The sequence below is a fragment of the Balaenoptera ricei genome, chromosome 14, assembly GCF_028023285.1.
Source record: "Balaenoptera ricei isolate mBalRic1 chromosome 14, mBalRic1.hap2, whole genome shotgun sequence".
NCBI classification, from domain to species: domain Eukaryota; kingdom Metazoa; phylum Chordata; class Mammalia; order Artiodactyla; family Balaenopteridae; genus Balaenoptera; species Balaenoptera ricei.
The window spans coordinates 8,305,685-8,327,353 of record NC_082652.1 but is presented as its reverse complement, the minus strand read 5'-3'; the positions used below and the strand labels follow the sequence as shown (position 1 = coordinate 8,327,353).

The following is a 21,669-nucleotide window of genomic DNA, read 5'->3' as shown; positions in this document are numbered from 1 at the left end:
GTGGACTCAGTAGTTGTGGCTCGTGGGCTCTAGAACGCAGGCTCAGTAGTTATGGTGCAGGGGCTTAGTTGCTCTGCAGCATGTGGAATCTTACCGGACCAGGGCTCGAACCCGTGTCCCCTGCATTGGCAGGCGGATTCCTAACTACTGCGCCACCTGGGAAGCCCGAAGCAGACTTCTTTAGAGAAGAGTGGGGTCTGTAGCCTGCGAGCTACAGACTCCAGAGACTCTGGCTCCAATTTGAAAGACACAGATACCTTAGAGGTCCTTAGAGGAAGCCACTCTTCTCAGGCCCAAGAAATTGTGGGGCTGATAAAAGTTGAGGAAAGGTTAGAGGAGACAAGCAGCAGTGAGCCACCGCCTGGAGGGTCGGCAAATGCAGGGTCCATGACTGACAGCCAACTTCTCTATTGGGACTATGGGGAAAACCTGCTGCCCAGTGGCCTGGCTCAGAGGTCGTCTCCCTCAATGTACCTGAGTGATAGCAACATCTTTTTTTTTTTTTTTTAATTTTTTTTTTTTAATGCTATTCTTGTCTGCTTACATTCTTTTTATGTATGTATGTATGTATGGCTGTGTTGTGTTGGGTCTTCGTTTCTGTGCGAGGGCTTTCTCTAGTTGTGGCAAGCGGGGGCCACTCTTCATCGCGGCGCGCGGGCCTCTCATTATCGCGGCCTCTCGTTGCCGAGCACAGGCTCCAGACGCGCAGGCTCAGTAAATGTGGCTCACAGGCCGAGTTGCTCCGCGGCATGTGGGATCTTCCCAGACCAGGGCTCGAACCCGCGGCCCCTGCATTGGCAGGCGGATTCTCAACCACTGCGCCACCAGGGAAGCCCGGTAGCAACATCTTAAAGTGAACAAGGCGGGCTTCCCTGGTGGCGCAGTGGTTAAGAATCCGCCTGCCAATGCAGGGCACACGAGTTCGATCCCTGGTCCGGGAAGATCCCACATGCCGCGGAGCAACTAAGCCCGTGAGCCACAACTACTGATCCTGCACTCTAGAGCCCTTGAGCCACAACTACTGAAGCCCGTGCGCCTAGAGCCTGTGCTCTGCAACAAGAGACGCCACCACAATGAGAAGCCCACACACCTCAACGAAGAGGAGGCCCCGCTCACCGCAACTAGAGAAAGCCAGTGCGCAGCAATGAAGACCCAACGCAGCCAAAAATATAAATAAATAAATAAATAAATAAATAAATAAATAAATAAATAAAGTGAACAAGGCAACCAGGAGAACTTAAGTTGCCAACAACTCCAGAAGTGCCGCGATTGGGCTGACTAATGCGAGGAGGAGGGAACAAATCCAGCTACAGGACGTATGGGTCCTCACGTGATGGAAGTCTCTCTCAGGAGTGGCAGTAAGTGAAAAGGAGACATAAGGAGTCCTATCTGATGTAGTGTCAAAAATGATATCTATCATAGGCCATAGGGTGTGGTCGAATCAAAAAACCAAAACGAAACAGGTAACAGGAACCTCACCCATGAAACACCAAAGCGCAGTCAACACTGAATACAAGGGTCTTACGAATGACCAGATGCAGAAAGCGTACACTGTTGGCAGGGATTAGGCAGATCCAAACTGAACTGAAAATTTTCAGACCAAGAGTTGAGGTACGAACTAAGCAGCAAGAACTGAGAACCGTTCACATGCTGTCCTACTGACTTGATGAAAGTTCCAAGCCAAAACCGCTTGGGCTGTCTCTGGGTTCCCCTGATCCATAAGACAAGTGAGATTCAGGAACACCTCATAAGATACATAAGCCTGAAAAACGTCCAACAAAACTGAGAAAATACACTTTAACTTTGTCTCTGTCATATAAAACCACTTAATAATATGTGTATTACGATTTAAATGCAGCATATATAGTACTTCCTCAACGACGCCTGATGGAAGGAAAAAACGTTCTACATCTCGGCCTCAACATTCCAAAACATCTTCATTCCACTGAGGAAATGCACCCGGGCTTATATGTAAGCATCTTATTCACCTAGTCATGCCCACACGATAACTCAACCCGTCTAATGCTTTATTCCTCAGACAAGTCTACCTAGCCCGTACCCTGTTTCAAATATCGTGCAGATTCTACTTCGTAAATCCTCAACTTTCTTCCCCTGCTTCCTAAACACGAATCTTCCCGGAGTAAATTCACGCTGTAAACACACCCAGGGCTTTGTTTTATACAGATTTCTCTCCCCTGGTCCCAAGAGAGGTTGCTTTCCCTTCTAGATCCAACGGAGGCCAAATACTGCCATCTGGGGTCACGGCTTCCTCTCGCCGCTGCCGCCGTGGAGCGGACTCGCTGGGTTCCGGATTCCCCGCGCCGGCCCGAGCCTCGCACCCCTTCCTGTCTCCGTCTGCCCACGGTGGGCGGCGGGCGCGCGGCGCCCAGACAAAAGCTCGGGCCGTCGGGCCCACCGGCCCCGGGCCGCCCACCCTCCGGGCCGCGGGCGTCCTCCAGCCCAGAGGCCGAGGGTCCCGGTGCAACTTTGGAAACAGAAAGGAAGGAGGCGCCGGCGCCCGCAGGTCCGGGTGCGCCCAAGGCGGCCGGCACGCGCGTGGGCCGCAGGCGAGGGCGCGAGGGGAGGGCGAGGCGCGCCCGGCCGCCCGCGCCGGCGCCCGCAACTTGCCCGCGGGCCGTGGCCCGCGCCCCGCAGGGCCCGCCCGACGGCGAGGCCCACATTGTCCCCGCGGCACGGCCGGCCACCCTCGCGCACAGACGCTCGCACACGCCCCCTGCCCCAGCCGGCTGCGGGGCTGCGGGGCCCGTGGCGCTCGGGAGACCGCCGGCCTGCCGCGCTCCTCCACGCCCCGCTCGGGCCCGGCCCTGGCAGCCCCGCCGGCGGCGGCTGCAAAACTTTCTCCTCATCGTGGCGGCGGCGGCGTCGCGGCCGCCCGGGGCGCGTCAGTAGGTCGGTGGGGAGGTCTGGCGGGAGGGCGGCGGGTCCCTCCCTCAGCCCCACCCCGAGCCACCGACCTGGTCCGGCTCCGATTCATAGTCGTCGTCCTCGGCGCTTACGGACATGGCCATGGCTCATGGTGGGCCCAGGCTCGCGCGCGCTGACATGGCTGGAGCGGCGCCGCCGCCGCCGCCGCCCGCCCGGAGCAGGCTCGGCTCGCCCTGGCTCGGGCTCGGGCTCGGGCTCGGGCTCGGGCTCCCGCTGCCGCGAGGAGGGAGCCGCGCCGCGCGCCTCACACGCCCGCGCGGGAGGGGGTGGAGAGGGGCCGGCGCGGGGAGGGCCGGGGCGCTCATGCATATGCATGAGGCGATCCAGGAAGGGGCTGGCCCCCCGGACCGGCGGGCCAATGGCGCGGCCGCGGCGCTCGGGCCGCACACAAAGGGAGCCCGGCCTGCGGTGACACGGGGGCGGGCCCGCCGAGGGCGGCCCCTCGCGGCCGGAGCTCCGGGACTGGGGCTGCGTGGGGGCGTGCCCCGCGCCCCGCCCGGCCCGCGCGCCGCGGGGTGCACATGGGTGGCTGCACGCCGCCGCTGCTCTAACAGGAAATGCACGCCCGACCTGGGGTGGGGTCTTTTGTGTGGTCCTGCGGGGCGTCTCGCAGGAGCCCCGGGGTGCACGGTCACAGGGAGCGGCCCTGCACGAGACACCAGGCACGGGTCCCTGTGCCCCCAGTAGCGGGCACACGGGCTCTCGGGTTTGTACAAGCTCTGGGACCAGGACCTGGTATGCCTGCGAACCCGGGAGTCCCGTACCCACTGCAGGCCCGCTGGCCCGGGTACAGTCTGGGGAGCCAGTTCCCCAGGACGCCGGCAGTTGTGCTGGGCTGGTCCCCTAACGTTGCCCTCTTCTACCCTCAGGTTTGCCTTTCCAGGTCGCGAGGGAATCAGCGTAAAACGTGGGGTGGTACAGACGGGAGTTCCAATCGAGCTGCCTGCCTTGGAGGCTGCCAGACAGAACACCATGAATGCACTCTGCCCTGAGGTGGGCGCCCCACTCTCTTGGACAGGAACCCCCGCTTCCTGAGGTGCCCAGCGGTCGATCTCGGAGGGGATGAGGGCAGGCCAGAACCCAGTCTCCTAAAAGACTGGCAAGTGCCTGAAGCTGGCCCAGAAGGTGTGGGTTTCTAAATTCTTAAACTGGAAACATTCCTAATGCTTACTCCTAAAGCAGCCCACCCTTGCAGAAAACTCTTTAACTGGAAAAAAAAAGTCTAGGGGGCACTTATGCCAGCAGCCCTTACTCTGAAGGAGGAGCTCAGTGACCATTAGCTAGAGTGATCAATGCTGTTATAAGCATCAAAACCACAGATAAACTCAAGCTAAGGAGCAGAGTGACTTAGCTAGGTAGCTGGCATACTCATCATCTAACTAGGAATGTCCAAGGTGACACTAAACATGCATACATGCACCAGTTTCTTCATCTGTAAAATGGGAAGGTTTGCGCAACCAAAGGATCAGAGGCTTTCCCAAGAAAAAGTTCATTAGCTGTGAAATCTGGTGACCAATTGTGCAGTGTCGTCCAACTGTTAGTCATGCCCAGGCCACTGGCCATGAAATCCACTCTGAGAACAGAAGGGACCCACAGGCAGGTCATGGCCTGGGCTTTCAAGGAAGGCAGAATGTGTAGTGGATGTAAAACTCAGAAGGCTTCTAGCAGGGAGTCTGCAGGAGTGAATAAACAGGGATGTCAGTTTTACTGAGTGGATTTAAAATCCCTCTGAAATTTATACACCCACTGACACTATGGGGAAAAACTCCCAGCAGACCTGCTCTTTACCTGTTCTGAGTTTCCTTTCTCCCTTCTTACATTTTTCACAATTTACTCAAGGTTAACAAAAACTTGTGGTTTTGAAAAGAATACTCCCCCCTCCATCTCAGTCCACCCCCCAAAGTCTCAGCCTTTATCAAACTACCTTGTCTGGACTGAAGTCTGTATCTGGTGTATCCCATGACCTCTTGGGGGCCACTCCACCCAGAAGGAAGTCCCTTAAAGAAAGAGAGGCTGAAAAAAATGCTAATCATGCTTTCGCTTCACTGTAATTGGTCAAAACTGCAAAAGTACAGAGATACACAAATATCATAATACCTCAAGAGAGGTATGGAAACAGGACTTTTTCTCAAAGGTCTTTCTCATTCCGAATCAGGAGTGCAAGAATATTTAGACTTGTCTTTGGGCTGATTTCTTCTGAGAATTCTCAAAGGCTCATTTCTGTATTTAAGGAAGTAAAAAGTTCTCATTTATCATAGCTCAAAGAAGAGAAAGGGAAAGTGTTGATACACAGAAGCTGCAGCTAACACAAAACTTCCTTCCGTCACATCATTTCTGAGCTAGAAGGGGCCTCACCAGACCCTCTCACTTTACAGGTAAGGAAACTGAGGCTCAAAGAAAATTGGGAGGTAGCTCTGAAGCCCAGGGTTCCTTACATAACACCATCCAGAGACCCCCTCCAGGGATCCGGACAATAACAGCAGCTAATGTTTACTAAGCATGATTGAAGGGCTAGACCCCATGCTAAGTGTGATGTAGATATATCTCATTTATTCTTTTACACAGCCCCGTGAGGAGTGTTCCATTGTTCACCCATTTTACATATGAGGAAACTGAGGCACATCGCTGCTAGGAAGTGAAAGGACCTGGATCTGAACCCATAAGCAGCTGGAGCCTGCAGCCTGGGCTGTTAATCACATCGCACCAATGCCTCGTGCCAGAGACGAGAGGAGGATGCCAAGTGAAACCAGTGTGATCATCCAAGTGAAATACTCAGACTTATGCAGAAAATTAACTGTCCCTTACTAAATTTTGCAAATTCTGTGTTCTTAGTTCAGATATTTCAGGACGGATAGGTATGGTTTTGGTAACCAGTCTGCTGTCTGATGGATCTGTGGGGGCTGATGTGGAAGGAGGTGGGTCCTCTCCAAACTCTAACAAGGCTTCTGCCAGCAGTCACCACCCTAACATCTTTTAAAAATTCCTCTTCTGACACTTGCAAAGGGCCTCTTAACATCTCTACTTCCTCGATCAAGCTTCCTTTAGCTAACTGGTACACACAACTATCCAACGTTTGTTTTGTATTAATAGTGTGCTGGACTGTATATAAAATACATTATGCCAGCATTTGCCCAGTAGAACTGCCACGTTAAAATTTAGCATGTATAGGGGCTTCCCTGGTGGCGCAGTGGTTGAGAATCTGCCTGCCAATGCAGGGGACACGGGTTCGTGCCCTGGTCTGGGAAGATCCCACATGCCGCGGAGCAACTGGGACCGTGAGCCGCAGTAACTGAGCCTGCGCGTCTGGAGCCTGTGCTCCGCAACAAGAGAGGCCATGACAGTGAGAGGCCCGTGCACCGCGATGAAGAGTGGTCCCCACTTGCCACAACTGGAGAAAGCCCTCGCACAGAAACGAAGACCCAACACAGCCATAAATAAGTAAAAATAAATTAACAAAAAAAATTATTATAAAAAAAAAATTTAGCATTTATATTGTGCCTTAGGCTCGTCCTTTCTCCCTTTTGACCTCCTTTTCAAGTGACCCTAAGAACTGAATGGTCTCCCAGCTCCACTTAGCCAAGGCTTACAGTCTTAGAAAGAGTTCCCCAAAGCTGATGCCACCAGGGCATTGATGCTTGTCCTGAACCAGGAGGATCCAGAACTCTCACCAAGTGGCGAGGAAATAAAACAAAAACAGATGGAAGCCAAGTCAGCCTCAGTCACAGCCGTCACCCACTTCCCTGCTTTCTCTCTGAGTATCGTTTAGTGTTCTGGTCGGCCTAGCAGATCATGACACCGGGAGTGATCCCAGTCTGCCCAGAGATTTTGCCCAGACTTAGCCACCAAAGGGCACTGCAGGCTGTCCCAGGGCAGGGAGAGGCAGTGACCTAAGGTAAAAGGAAGAGGGCAGCCATCCCCTCCAGTCCTCTCCATCCCCACATCCAGGAACAGGTAGGAAAAGGGACAGACTAGATAAGTGCCCCCTGGAATCTGGGATCCATAGGGGAGGGTTTCCCTGGCATGTGGCCCTTTTCCTTGTGCCCATGTCACAAAGGGCATGGCTAAAGCTTGGGAACATTATTTTCCAAAGGATCGGGTCAGGGAAAGAGAATGAATTCTCTGTGTCCAGACAAGTGACTGGCTGGCATGCTCCTGAACCAAGGGACACCATTTGTAAGCGTGTCCCTAAGGAAGGAACAGAAATGATACAAAGGGTTGCTTCCTAATACACGTAATAATGTATGTTTAACAGGCAATAGAGAATGCATGCTTCAGCTATTTTACTATTATTTTGCCATTTGTCTCTGTTCTTCAATAGGTTTTTCCCCATTAACAGCACAAGGACAAGGTCTTTTGCAGAGTTATTCTTCTAATAAAACATAGATAAGAGAAATTTTTGCATCGTGTCACACAGCAATTTAGAACTAATTCCAGGGTTGCCTGGATAAAACTATGGTTCAAAGAGTGACCGTATGACAGACCAAGGGCTACAGTGATTTCTCTTAAGGAAATTACTAGTGTTATTTAATTGCTTTTTATTTTCCCCCTGAAAAATCATTCCACAAGCATTTAAAACCCACATATATCTGTCATATGGGTCCTTTAAAGAGACCAAGCTTTCCGTTAAATAGGGTTCCTCTCCTAATACTGTCTCCTTAAATTACCAAGATCAACCAATAAATACTTACGTTCCCTGGAAGATTTGTGACTGTGCACAGGATTTTTTTTAATTAGCTAATTTAACAGGTGACTGGCATTGATCTGAGAAATGCTTCCCGCCATCCACCCCATTTCCAACTCAATCACTGACCCTAGAAACTTACTTCCCTTCTCCATTCATTTCCCTACAAAAATCCAGGCTAAGGCTGAGCCCTCAGACAATTCAGACAAGATTAATGGATGCACTTTACAATCCCACCCCCAACCCCCGGAAAATAGGGGCTAAAAATACATAAAATGCCAGTATAATTCGGGCCTACAACCGGGACTTTTGTAATTTAAAAATATTTCTCTTAACAGGACCAAATCTCCCCCTTGGTTTCCTTCCTTACCAGAGCACCCAAAAGACCAAATCCAAAGCTTACTCAAAATGGGATGATAAAGCATACAGTAAAGAGGCGAAAGAGGATTAAAGTTAGCAGCTCTGTTCACAATGATCAAATGGTGGAAACAAATCAAATTCTGTGCATTGATGAATAGGTAAACAAAATGTGGTCTCTATCCATACAATGGAATATTATTCAGCCATAAAAAGGAATGAAGCGCTGACACAAGCTACAATGTGATGAATCTTGAAAACATGATGCTAAGTGGAACAAGCCAGACACAAAAGGCCATAGACTGTATAATTACCTTTATATAAAATATCCAGAATAGACAAATCCATAGGTACAGAAAGCTGATTAGTGGTTGCCAGGGGCTGGGTGGGGGGAGGGGGAATGGGGAGTGACCCCTAATGGGAATGGGGTTTCTTTTGGGAGTGATAAAAATATCTTGGAATTTAGAAAGAGGTGATGCTTGCACAACATTCTGAATATGCTAAATATTACTGAATTCGTACTTTAAAATGGTTAGTTTTATGCTAGGTGAATTTTACTTCAATTTTTAAAAAGTGTGTATGTGTGTGTGTATATATACATTTTTTTTTTTTCTTTTCATCAGTCATCATTTAAGAGTGATCTTAGTTCCTATTCCTAAAAGGTAACCTGGTTAGGAAATGTAGCCCCTAAGTCCTGGAGCAGGTTGAAATTAACCAAACCAAAGTGACAGCTGAATCACCTCTTCAATGAGCTGCTAACAGTCACTGTGGGGATCTGATGGGCTCTGACTGCACTTGAAAGCCCTTCACTTAGGGACCCCTGACAAATGCAAATACACACAGGTTGGTATGGTCAGGAGTAGGGATGGGGGGGAACAGACACACACACACTGATACACACTTTGGCTGCTCCCTAGGGACTCTCTTCATTTACATTCTTGCTTTCCTTTAAAAATGGCTCATCTCCAGCAGGCCAATTTGCCTCTAAAAGCCCCCTGGATCTATGAAAATTCACGAGTTTACCATGACACTCAAAATAAAAAAAGTCTGACAAAACTCATCTGTCACCATTTTAAGCAGCCATTATACCAACTCCTTAGTTTGAAAATTGGTATTTAAAGGGAAAGAATTAAGCCTGTGTACTGCCTTATCAGGAGGAACTGTATTTAAGGGTAGCTCCAATTGATGAGGGAAAGCTCTACAGAAAAAACTTCAAAGCTTCATTTTCTTCTTCTTCTTCTTCTTTTTTTTTTTTTTTGCCTGTGGGATCTTAGTTCCCCCACCAGGGATCGAACCCGCGCACCCTGCAATGGAAGTGGGGAGTCTTAACCAATGGACCGCCAGGGAAGTCCCAAAGCTTCAATTTCATCTCCTGATAAAATTATTGATACAGGAAAGAATGATAACTGGTATTGAAACTATCAGTGAATGGTAGAGGGAAGCACGGGCCCCACATATTCCCTTCCAGATTATGCTCTGGAGGAAAAGAGGGATGAACATAACTGAATAATGGGGGAATAATCAGACCACCATCACCTTAATCCATGATATTTAACTTCAATCTAACCAAGCCTTTAGACCTAGTTTCCAATTTACAGAAATTACAAGAGACAGCGAATAAGCTAAATGACACCACAAGAAAGCAATCAGACAAATGCATAAAGTGAGATATTCTTCAGGACATGATTCCATCTTCTCTACCAATCAATATCCTGAGAAAGGTCAAGATTAAAAGAGAGAACTAAGAACCTGGATTGGATCCTGGTTGGGACAAAGTAGCTGTAAAAGATAATTTACATGACCCAGCATTAGGAGGAATTGTCAGTTTTGCTAGGTGTAATAATGTTATTTCAGGTATGGAGAAAAATATTCTTCTTTTTCAGAGATGCAAACCTAAGTATTTAGGGGTGGAATTGTCATGATGTCTGTAATTCTCTAAAGAATACTTCAGCATAAAAAATTAAGTTAGTTAAAAAGAAATAATATACCCATTAGGATGGCTATTATCATAAAACAAACAAACAAACAAAAAACAGAAAATAACAATAGCAAGGATGTGGAGAAACTGGAACCCTTGTGTATTGTTGATGGGAATATAAATTGAAACAGCCGCTGTGGAAAACAGTATGGCATTTCCTCAATTAAACATATAATTATTCTATGATTCCAGCAATTTCATTTCTGGGTATGTACCCAAAAGAATTGAAAATGAGGACTTGAAAAGATTTTTATACACCCATGTTCACAGCAGCATTATTTATAATAGCCAAAGGTGGAAGCAACCCAAGTGTCCACTGACAGATGAATGGTTAAATAAAATGTGGTGTATACATACAATGGTATACCATTCAGCTTTAAAAAGGAAGGAGATTCTGGTGCAAGCTACAATATGGATGAAACTTGAGGACATTATATTAAGTGAAATGAGCCAGTCACAAAAAGACAAATACTGTATGATCCCACTTATATGAGGTACCTAGAAGAGTCAAATTCACAGAGACAAAAAGTAGAATAGAAGTTACCAGGGGCTGGAAAAAGGGGGAATGGGGAGTTAGTGCTTAAGGGATTAAGAGTTCCCATTTCAGATGATGAAAAAGTTCTGGAGACTGATGGTGGTGATGGTTGTACAACAATGTGAATGTACTCAATGCCACTGAATGGTTAAAATAGTCAATTTTATGTTATGTATCTTTTCCCACAATTTAAAAAGATGTGATAAAAGATAAAATTAAAAGATGAACCTAAAGATTACCATACTAAGTGAAGTAAGTCAAAGAGAAAGACAAATATCATATGATATCACTTATATGTGGAATCTAAAAAATGATACAAATGAACTTATTTACAAAACAGAAACAGACTCACAGACATAGAAAACAAACTTATGGTTACCAAAGGGGAAAAGAGGGGGGAGAGATAAATTAGGAGTTTGGGATAAGCAGATACAAACTATTATATATAAATAAAAAACAAGGTCCTACTGTATAGCACAGAAAACTATATTCAATATCTTATAATAACCTATAATAATCTATAATGGGAAAGAATCTGAAAATTATATAATATTTATATATATTAAACGGAATCCCTTTGCTGTACAACAGAAACTAACACAACACTGTAAATCAACTATACTTCCATTTAAATAAATAAATAAATAAATAACAAATAATAAATAAATAAATGAAAAGAAATCAAAGAAACAACACCCTCCCGCAGAAGAATCAATCAATTGGGAACATTCAAATCAACAAGCTTCCTCAGGGCAGCCCCCAACCCAGCCCCTCCTGCCATCTTGTACCATAAACATTAACTAAGAGAGAAATGAATCTAAATAACAACAACAACAACAAAATCAATCTTATAAGTGAGATTATCTCTTCACTCCTGCAAAGTGCTTTGCTGTTCAGTCCTTTACATTCATTGGTGGAGAAGTTCAGTGGTTTAGAGCAGGTATTACTATAGCGTTCACTTCCCACCTACTCTCTTTTCGTATAAAGTTCCCCTTGTCCCAATAAATATACTTCCCCTTCCCACCTTTGTAACAAGAATCAAACTTAAATAATGCAAATGTTTCACCTGTGTTCACATAATTGTGCCCCTTTTTTCTCTAGATCACCCAAATTTGGGGAGCAGATTATCTCACAACATCATTTGGTTGCACACATATCCACTGTCCTAACAAAGCCAAATTAGAGAGGCGGGTTAGTGAGCGTGGCGGGGAGAACATGACAACTTATTCCCAATGTCAGTGATCAAGTATTCTCCTTTAAAATAGGAAATATACAATGGCATTTGACAAAAAGAAAAGTTTGAAGGATAGACCAGTGTTCCAGAAATATAACCATGATAATGGCAAGCAATCACTTACAGTGCCTGCTTGGCTTTCTAATTACTGCACCAAAGGCAGGAGCCCTCAATATCTCAATTGCTTTCCAAAAATTTGTCTTTGGCATTATTAACACAGACAGCCGAGCAGGTTATCAGACTAAGAAAGAAATCCTGGGCTGCAGACTTTAATTACAAGATATTTCAGCTGAACGCTGTCTTAAAGTTCCAATAAAGTGGTTCTAAAATGATACAGATGATGGCTGAAAAATTCCAGGTGAGGGGCTTCCCTGGTGGCGCAGTGGTTGAGAATCTGCCTGCCAATGCAGGGGACACGGGTTCAAGCCCTGGTCTGGGAAGATCCCACATGCCGCGGAGCAACTGGGCCCGTGAGCCACAGCTACTGAGCCTGCGCGTCTGGATCCTGTGCTCCGCAATAAGAGAGGCCGTGATAGTGAGAGGCCCGCGCACCGCGATGAAGAGTGGCCCCTGCTTGCCGCAACTAGAGAAAGCCCTCGCAGAGAAACGAAGACCCAACACAGCCATAAATAAAAAAATTAAAAAAAAAAAAAAAAAAAAAATTCCAGGTGAGAGATAAGATCTTTTTAAGTCCAGGAGGATAAACGGAGATGCCTAAATGTGAGGGACAAAAGGGTCCAGGGAATACCAAGAGCCCTTCTTAGTTCTCTTCTATTTACCATTCTTTTAACAGTTGGCTGGGACTGGGACACACAAATTAAAGTAAGGAGAGAAACTTATTCTCACCAACGAGATGACTCAGAGGCATTTGCAGAGCAGGTGAAAGAGGGCAAACAGAATGAACTGATTGAATACAACTTCATCTTTTAGAAGCTCTGGGGAAGCTTTGCTATCAAGTTCATTCATTCAATAAACATTTTCTGGGAGCAATCTTGCATGACAGGATACAAAAATGGATAAAGAAAAAATTAATAAGACGAGCTCCAGTCTCAAGAAGATAACGGAAGCTTAAGACAGATATGCAACAAAATGCAGACTAGAATGTGGACGTCCAGCAGAGGGAGAAATGGGGGAAGTCTATCTATCAGTCAGGATCTTGGCAGGAAATGGATGGCATCCTGGTACCCTCACACCAGGTCATGGAGGGGAGTTTAACAGAGGCTCAATTTGCAGAGTACAAGTGGGGTTAACAGAAGCCAGCAAGGCATGGTGATGCATCCCAAGCCTAAGGACAGTGATGAGCCATTACCTCCCTTTGTTACCAGAAATTCAGAGAGAAAAGCTGGAGAAGGCCAAGAAATAGGAGCCGTGGTCCCCAGTGGAAGGAGACAGCCAACCTGCAATGATCCCATAGGGAGAAAGCTGGGGGAATAAATACCCCAGCCTCTCTCTCCTCCTGTCTTCCCATCTCCTGCCGGTACCTCCCTCCCTAGGCTGAGCCCGACCAGAAGCCAGAGATGCAAGGAACCTCTTTGATGCAGCCCACACAGCAGGCTTGAGGAGGCTGGAGAGGATCTGGAGGCACAGCTAGAAGACATCCAGCTCAGGAGGCTTCCTGGCAAAGAAGGAATTAGGTTGGGCCTCGAGACAGAGAGAACTCGTATGTGGGAAAATAAGATGGGCATTCCCAGAGGGAGAACAGTATGAGCTAAGGCCAAGACTGTCAAGAAGATGGAAAATATGGAGTAATTCAGTTCCCCTGAAATGTAGAGAGGCCAGCACGAGATTCTAAAGCAGAGCGACATCTGGGGTCATGGGACCTCAAGGCCAGGGTAAGTATTTGGGAGATGACTTTAAAGAAGATGGAGGGACTTCCCTGGTGGCGCAGTGGTTAAGAATCCGCCTGACAATGCAGGGTACAAGCGTTCGAGCCCTGGTCCAGGAAGATCCCACATGCCGCAGAGCAACTAAGCCCGTGCACCACAACTACTGAGCCCACGTGCTGCAACTACTGAAGCCTGCGCATCTAGAGCCCGTGCTCCACAACAAGAGAAGTCACCGCAATGAGATGTCCACGCACCCCAACGAAGAGTAGCCCCCGCTCGCCACAACTAGAGAAAGCCCGCGCACAGCAATGAAGACCCAACTCAGACAAAAATAAAAATAAATAAATTTTAAAAAAAAATAAAGAAGATGGAGAGTCACTGAAGGTGTGACAAGTTTACAGGCTCAATTGTGTCCGCCCCAAAATTCACATGGTGAAGCCCTACCCCGCCAACACTTCGGAACGTGACCATATTTAGACACAGGGTCTTTTTTTTTTTTTTTTTTTTGGTTGCGTTGGGTCTTCGTTGCTGCACGCAGGCTTTCTCTAATTGTGGTGAGCGGGGGCTACTCTTCGTTGCGGTGTGCGTGCTTCTCATTGCAGTGGCTTCTCTGGTTGCGGAGCATGGGCTCCAGGCACCTGGGCTTCAGTAGTTGTAGCGCACAGGCTCAGTAGTTGTGGCGCACGGGCTTAGCTGCTCCACAGCATGTGGGATCTTCCTGGACCAGGGCTCGAACCCATGTCTCCTGCATTGGCAGGCGGATTTCTAACCACTGCACCACCAGGGAAGCCCCTACACACAGGGTCTTTACAGAGATGATGAAGTTAAAATGAGGTCATTAGGGCCCTAATCCAATATGACTGGTGTCCTTATAAAAAGGAAATTTGGACACAGGCACATACAGAAGGAAGACAATGCAAAGACACAGGGAGAAGACGGTTAAGACTATCTACAAAAAGCCATCAGGGGACTTCCCTGGTGGTGCAGTGGTTAAGAATCTGCCTGCCAACACAGGGGACACAGGTTTGAGCCCTGGTCTGGGAAGATCCCACATGCCACGGATCAACTAAGCCCATGCGCCACAACTACTGAGCCCACGTGCCACAACTGCTGAAGCCCATGCACCTAGAGTCCATGCTCTGCAACAAGAGAAGCCACTGCAGTGAGAAGCCCTCACACCACAACAAAGAGTAGCCCCAGCTCGCCACAACTAGAGAAATCCTGCGCACAGCAACAAAGACCCAATGCAGCCAAAAATAAATAAATAAATTTATTTAAAAAAAAAAAAAGCCATCAGGGAAGGTTACTGTTCTCTCCTGCCTGGATCTCATGTCTGGAGACTCTACAAACTTCCACTTTCTGGCTTCAGTTCACACCACTAAAAAAAGGGGGGCCCTGATGGGATTCTTGTCATATGGTTCAGACACTAACGATTTTGGAATCCGAGCTCAAGTAACTGGTCAGACCTGGGTCTCAGCTTGTAAGAAACTGTGGCATCCCTTGACCGCCAACAATCTTCTTTCAATGGGATTTTTCTGTTGCTGATGTTGGAGAGAATATTACCCAGAATGAGCAGACCATCTTTCGTGGGTATTCTTTTTTTTTTTTTTTAATTATTATTTACTTATTTTTGGCGTGTTGGGTCTTCGTTTCTGTGCAAGGGCTTTCTCTAGTTGCGGCGAGCGGGGGCCACTCTTCATCACGGTGCACGGGCCTCTCACTATCGCGGCCTCTCTTGTTATGGAGCACAGGCTCCAGACGCGCAGGCTCAGTAATTGTGGCTCACGGGCCCAGTTGCTCCGCGGCATGTGGGATCTTCCCAGACCAGGGCTCGAACCCGTGTCCCCTGCATTGGCAGGCGGACTCTCAACCACTGCACCACCAGGGAAGCCCTTGTGGGTATTCTTTGATCAGGGGTTTCTGCTGCCTGCACTCCTGGGAACCTGCGGGCTTCCAAACTCCACAAATGACTTAGCTGTCACTTCAGGAAGCCCTGGGGATTCCAGACTAGGGTCCCATACTGTTGTCCACTTGGCTCCCCTCACTACACCCTCCCCGCCGTCCACTCTCTGCTATCCTGGCCCTGTGGTCCCTGCTGTCGGCCTCCCCACACCTGTTGAGCATCTCCTGTTCCCGTTCTCCCACCAGGCTCTCACGAGGCCTCTTTTAGCACATTCTAAGACAACAGTTACCCTACCGCTCACAGGCCTAGGACTTCTCCCTCGGGTGGAGTGCGGAGGATCTAAAGGAGAAGCACTTTATTAAACCAGCCCCATCGCAGGAAACGCCAGCTGTGACTACTTCCGCGAAATTAAGCCATTCAGGCCCTTACTTGAGATTCAGTGTTTGTCCCAGCCAGTAATAATTTAGGGATGGGAAAGGTCTCTAAACAAATCACCCCCTTCTGATCCATCTCCTCCTTCAGTGTCTTCTATTTCTGCCTTCTGGGTGAGCAGATTCAGAATTCGTGTTTACTTATAAACCATAATTATGAAAAAGTATAATTGCTATCACTGACTGATAGGCTACTATAGAGGTATTTTACAGACAGCCTCTCACAGCGAACTTGTAAGAAAGGCACTATCGGCCCTTTTTACAGATGAATAAACTAAGCCTCAGACTTGCCCACGACCACACAACTAGTAAGTGGCCGAGCCAGGAGTCAATCTCCAGGTGCATCTGACCCCAGAGTTCACCCTAGTTGTGCATGAGAATTACCTGTGAAGCATTTAGAAAGTGCAGATTCCCAGGTCCCACCCACCCCTACTGAATCAGAGTGTCTCAGTGGGGCCCAGGAAACTGTATTTAAAAAAAAAAAAAAAAACAGAAACGTTCCCCAGGTAAAGCAGATGCCACCAGGCTGAGGACCGGTCCTCATTAGGCCACACTGCCTTTCTAGAAAATTATCTGGCCCTGAGTAGGCAACAATAAATGGCAGTCATCCTCCCCCTCCTCCTCCTCCACTGTACATCACCAGCTTAATTACTCGGGGGAGACAGGAGTTGGGAGCAGGGCAGAGTGGGAACAGGAAGTACATGGGGGCCTCTTTTACAGACTTATGTGCCTGTCCTTCAGGGAAAGGCTGTGTGTCACTCCCGGGGGACCCCAGACTTCTCAGGCCTCCCAGATCTGAATGACCAAGTGTGGAGGAAGGGGAAGAGAAACAAAGCAGAACTGAGGGTGACACAGACATCAGGTGTGCGTGTGTGAGACTTCCTCCCGCGGTTCCTGTGACGTCCCCGTGAGGGAGGTGATCCACTAACTGCTGAAGAGGGCTGTCCCCACGTCCCCGGCAGGGTTCTCACTGGTATACTCTCCAGCCTCTCTGCTCCTCCACGCAGGAAAACTTGCCAGTAATTGAAATTCAAGAAGCAGCCTGGTTTGGCCACTAGAGATTAAGAAGCAAATGCAACAACATGCTCGCTTTCCAGGAAAGCTTCATCTCACCTCCTTCCTCGGTTTCCTTCTCTGGGAACCAACCCACAAGCTGGCTGAGTACAAGCGTCTGGCTGGTGGGCAGAAGGTCAACTTGCTAATAAGGCTGAGGTCAGAAGTCGGGCCTCAGAGAAGTTCAGTTCCCTCAGCTTGGTTCTAAGGTCACAGACAGGCCCCCAACTCCTACCACTTGGTCATAAAAGGAAGTGGCCAGAGTACAGGCGGATCAAAACAAATCCATCACCACTGGGGAAAACAGCCAATCAGGGGAATTGTGACAGAGGGTGATTCAGTAGCATCTTTGATTTGAAAGACACCACATCAGAAATGACCTCACGGCACCTAATCAGTTCCAGAAAGGGACTTTCTTCTCCAGGAGGCAAGGTGGGAGATCAAAGCATTTCTTGCTAATCATCATTTAGCATTAATTACTTAAGTAACCTGAGCCAGACCCAGTACCGATCCCGACTTTGCATCCTGACAGCCTCAATGAGCACCCTTGATCTTTCAACCCAACCTGCATCAAATTGGGAGGAAGCCGACTGCAAACCTGGGAATCAAGAGACCCCGGGCGGCCCAGGCAGTCAGTCGTTTACTTACTTCTTCCCTTCCTGTTAACTTTTTAACCCCACCAGCCAGGAAATGCATAAATACAGCAGCCAGCCTCCCCTCCCCCTACCCTCCACCACGTTTCATTGAGTTCCTCAGGCGCAGGGACAAATCTGGGGACGAACACCTTAGATTCACAAGCTGTGTGGCCCCAGGCTTACCAGCCTACCTCTCTGAGTCCCCAGTTTCAGCTGCATCATGAAGACAATCCTAACCCCCTCCCAGCCTCGATGTAAGAATTAAATAAAATCTAAAAACTGTTGCATACATTTAGAGGGAATACCCAGAGGGGTTTTGGTTATACTGGCAATAATTTATTTCTAGAGCTGAGTCGGGGCAGGGGGGAGTCATGGTATTCATTATTATGTTATTTAATCCCTTTTTTATAATTTATAATACATGTTACGGGCTTAAATTGTGTCCTCCCAAAATCCGTATGTTGAAGTCTGAACCCCCAGCACTTCAGAATGTGACTGTATTTGGAGATAGGTCTTTAATGAGGTAACTAAGTTAAAATGGGGTCATTAGGGTGAGCCCAAATTCAGTATGACTGGTGTCCTTATAAGAAGAGGAGATTAGGACACACACAAAAGGAAGACCGTGTGAAGACACAGAGACAACAGCCATCTACAAGCCAAGGAGAGAGTACTCAGAAGAAATACATCCTGCCGGGCTTCCCTGGTGGCACAGTGGTTAAGAACCTGCCTGCCAATTTAGGGGACACAGGCTCGAGCTCTGGTCCGGGAAGATCCCACATGCCGCCGAGCAACTAAGCCCGTATGCCACAACTACGGAGCCTGAGCTCTAGAGCCCGCAAGCCAGAACTACTAGCCCACGTGCCACAACTACTGAAGCCCGTGTGCCTAGAGCCCGTGCTCCACAACAAGAGAAGCCACCGCAATGAGAAGCCTGCACACCGCAACGAAGAGTAGCCCCCGCTCGCCACAACTAGAGAAAGCCCGCGCACAGCAACGAAGACCCAACACAGCCATAAATAAATAAATAAATAAATTTTTTTTAAAAAAGACTCTTCAGCTCTATTAAAAAAAAAGGAAGAAAGAAATACATCCTGCCAACTAACACCGTGATCTCAGATTTCTGGCCTCCAGACCGGTGAGAAAATTAATTTTCTGTCATTTAAGCCACTCAGTCTGAGGTACTTTGTCACAGCGGCCCTTGCAAACTCATACAATAAACTTCAAATAATTTATAGAAAACTAACTAAATTAAAAAGAAAACGATTGTGCTTGTATGGCTCTAATCAAAAAGACAGATAATAGGTGTTGGCAAAGATGTGGAGAAATCTGGAACTCTTATAATTGCTGGGAGGAATAGAAAATGCTGCAGCCACTTTGAGAAACAGGCAGTTCCTCAAAAACTTCAACGTAGAGTTACCATCTGACTAGTCAATTCTATGCCTAGGTTTCTACCCAAGAGAAATGGAAACATATGTTCACATAAAAACCTGTACATGACATAGCGTCATCAATCACAATAGCCAAAAGGTAGAAACAGCCCAAATGCCCATCGACAGATGAAAGATTAAACAGACTGTGGTCCATCCATAGAGTGGAATATTATTCAACCCTATAAAGGCATGAAATACTGACAGATATATAACTCGGATGAACCTTGAAAACGTTCCTCTAAGTGAAAGAAGTCAGTCACAAAAGGCCACATACTGTACAGTTCTATTTATATGAAATGTCCAGAATAGGCAAATCCATGGAGACAAAGTTTCCAGCAGCTGGGGGAGGGGTGGCTTGGGGGAGTGGGAACTGACCGCTGATGGGGCTTCTTTTAAGGGGGGTATGAAAATGTTCCAGAATTAGATTGTGGTGTCGGTTGCACAACTCTGAATATTTTCAACGTACTAAAAACATTTCATTGTACACTTTAAGTGGGAGAACTGTAAGGTATGTGAGTTCTATTTGTTTCATTATAAGGTGTTTAAAAAAAAAGCCTGGCGCTCCACAAGCACTGTTACACGTCAAAGGCTCTTACTTCTTCTCCCTCCCACCCACTCCTTCCCAACCAGCCTAAGGGCTCCGATTTCTCCCACCAGTGTTGATACCAGCCACGCCCAACTTACGTACAGACCAGTGCTTATAAACCAGTCCTCCAAGGGAATCTTAAATAAGGGCTACTCCCGCCAGAAGCCAGCTTCCTGTTTCCAGGCCTTGGGAGGAGAAGGGGCGGAGCTTTCTTTTTAAAAAAGAAAATGCTTAGAAGCCCCTGAGGAGTGGGCTAAGGGTCTCCAGACAGGGCACATTTGTGGTCCTTAAGCGATTTCACCCAGAGGCTGGTTTGGACCCCTCCATTAATTCTGAGATTACAGTGAGTAGTGGCAAGTGTGTTTCTTTAAAAGCCCATGCTCTCAGATGTAGAGAACAAACGTATGGACACCAAGGGGGGAAAGTGGCGGGGGGGAAGGGTGGGGGGATGAACTGGGACACTGGGATTGACATGTATACACTAATATGTATAAAATGGATAACTAAGAAGAACCTGTTGTATAAAAAAATAAATAAAATTTAAAAATTAAAAAAAAAAAAAAAAAGCCAAGCCCATGCCCTCTACAAACCCTAATCTGTCCTGTGGAGCAATTCCTCAGCTAGGAGGGAAGCAGGCGGCAGCAAGGCAAAGCCACAGTTTCCTCTGCAGGTTCAAAGCAGCCGTGGGACCTGGCTGGGCTATTTCAAGTTGCTATGTCTGCAAGCACGGTTTGTGGTCTGATAAATGACATTTATATTTATGGCCCATGTAGGGGAAAGTCAACTCTAAAACCCCACTCACATCCACAGATTGGGGAGCTAAAGGCAGATGTGCAGGCAACTCCTTTTCATTCCTATGGCCACCTCAGTTCCCACCAAGCTTCAAAGAGAATTAGAATTCAATACCCACAAGTACTTTCCCTATTAACAATCCCACATTTAGGAATATACCCTAATGGGAGTTCCCTGGTGGTCCAGTGATTAGGACTCGGTGCTGTCACTGCCGTGGCCCCGGGTTCAACCCCTCGTCAGAGAACTAAGATCCCACAAGCCGCACAGCGTGGCCAAGAAAAAGAAAAGAAAGAATATACCCTAAGAAGATAATCAAACAAAAGTGAAATGAATAACCCAGAACAGCACTGTCTAATAGAAATATAATGTGAGCCACATATGTACTTTAAAATTTTTTTGAAGCCACATTTTACAAGGTAAAAAGAAACAGGTGAAGGGAATATTAATAATCCATTTTGTTTAATATATCCAAAATTTTATCATTTCAACTAGGGTTGCCAGATTTAGTAAATAAAAATACAGTATGCCCCATTACATTTCAGATAAAGAACAAAAACTCTTTTTAGCATAAGTATATCTCATGCACTATATGGGATATACTTATAGTAAAAAAATGTATCTGCTGTTTATCTGAAATTCAAATTAATTAATTAATTTATTAATTTATTTATTATTTATTTATTTTATGCCTGTGTTGGGTCTTTGTTGCTGCGCGGGGGCTTTCTCTAGTTGCAGCGAGTGGGGGCTACTCTTCGTTGCAGTGCGCGGACTTCTCACTGTCGTGGCTTCTCTTGTTGTGGAGCATGGGCTCTACGCAAACGGGCTTCAGTAGTTGTGGCACGCGGGTTCAGTAGTTGTGGCTCGCGGGCCCTAGAGCGCAGGCTCAGTAGTTGTGGTGCACGGGCTTAGTTGCTCCACAGCATGTGGGATCTTCCCGGACCAGGGCTCAAACCTGTGTCCCCTGCATTGGCAGGTGGATTCTTAACCACTGCGCCACCAGGGAAGCCCTGAAATTCAAATTTAAATGGGCTTCCTTTTCAAAATCTGGCAACCTTAATTTCAACAGGCAATCAATACAAAAAATAAATTAAATTGGTATTATGCACTGTTCTTTTTTGTACTAAGTCTTTGAAATCTATTGTGTATATTATACTGACAGTACCTGTCAATTTGGGCTTGCCTTATTTCAAGTGCTCAATAGCCACATATGACTAGTGGCTACCCTTTTGGACAGTAGAGATCTAAAAAGTTCCTCTCAGTGTTCTTTATAACAGTAAAAAAA

The 21,669-nt window shown here is 47.1% G+C and overlaps 1 protein-coding gene and 1 long non-coding RNA gene across 10 annotated transcripts in view; one reads left to right on the top strand and one right to left on the bottom strand.

The window, feature by feature from the left end:
- The window catches only part of KDM2B (lysine demethylase 2B), a 123,539-nt gene that overhangs the window by 28,898 nt on the left and 72,972 nt on the right, over positions 1-21,669 (bottom strand). The gene's annotated exons all lie outside the window — the stretch shown is intronic.
- Positions 3,897-6,362, top strand: LOC132348003 (uncharacterized). The gene is made up of 3 exons (XR_009497331.1): positions 3,897-3,939; positions 5,205-5,321; positions 5,512-6,362. It is a non-coding gene; the product is annotated as an uncharacterized LOC132348003 (long non-coding RNA).